Here is a 1,273-nt window from a genome sequence, read left to right on the forward strand (position 1 = left end):
TTATCGTTCCTGAAAAGATGAACTCAGTACCCATTACCATTCTTTTCCTGCGTTTTAACCATTCTGCTATTCCAGCGCCCAATTTGTGTTTATTATAATTAATAAGTTTCAAATTTTGGCACACGGCCAGTAATTTCAGGGGAGGGGTAAAATCGAACATATCGATCCCAGTGTTCAGCTGATACTTATTTCATCGACTTTGAAAGGTTGGAAGGCAAAGTCAACCCCGGCGGCATTTGAACTCATAACGTAAAGGCAGACGAAACGCCGCTAAGCATTTTGCTCGACGTCCTAACGATTCTGCCAGCTCGTCGCCTTAATTATATAATAATTAATGAACAGTAATATTGTTTATGGGTCTTCACAGGGCCAATCTCTAGTTTACTGTCTTTCCGACAGCGAGAGTGAGAAGGGAGTGCCTATAACTAGGTACAGAATAAATATCTCGAGGGACTTCATTCGTAAAGTCCTTCGAGATATTCGTAGAAATATTCAGTGTTTTTCTTTTCTTTTTCAATGTTGATGCAAGTCGGCGAAAGATACACATAAAAACATTAAGAAGAAACCCTCCATAGAGTGGAGGTGGTCTAAGTGAGTTTTGGAATGGCTAATATGTACCTTCCACGCTGCATTTATTTCAGTTTGAAGACACGTTCTTTGATCAACTCACTTTGCCAGACAATACATCTGAATAGTTTTTATGAAGTTTACAAACTGAAGGCATGCCAACACGGGTATCCCACATCCACGACTTTGTTTCCTCATAACTTTCAGAAAAATGGTTGTTCTTTTAATGAAAATTTCTACATGTATCTTTCAGACGGTGTACATACCAATTATATCGGAATTTATTGTGAAAAAAAAAATTTTCGGAATAGGTGGGGAGGAGGAATATCGGATAAATCACACAAAACGACTTTGTTTCCTCATAATTGAACCCCACCCCCACCAAAAAAAAAACTGGACATTTTTAAAATGAAAGTTTCTAGGCTGTGGTGGTAAGAAGATTGCTTTCCAACCACATGGTTCCAGGTTCGGTTCCAATGCGTGGCACCTTGTGCAAGTGTCTTCTACTATAGTCCCGAGTCGACCAAAGCCTTGTGATTGGATTTGGTAGACGGGAACTGAAAGAAATCCGTCGTTAGGTATTTATACGTATATGCCTTTGTGTGTGTATTTGTTCTCCACCGGAGGCGCAATAGCCCAGTGGTTAGGGCAGCGGACTCGCGGTTTCGATTCCCAGGCCGGGCGTCGTGAGTGTTTATTGAGCGAA

The sequence above is a fragment of the Octopus bimaculoides genome, chromosome 4 (assembly GCF_001194135.2).
Source record: "Octopus bimaculoides isolate UCB-OBI-ISO-001 chromosome 4, ASM119413v2, whole genome shotgun sequence".
In the NCBI taxonomy this organism is placed as follows: Eukaryota; Metazoa; Mollusca; class Cephalopoda; order Octopoda; family Octopodidae; genus Octopus; species Octopus bimaculoides.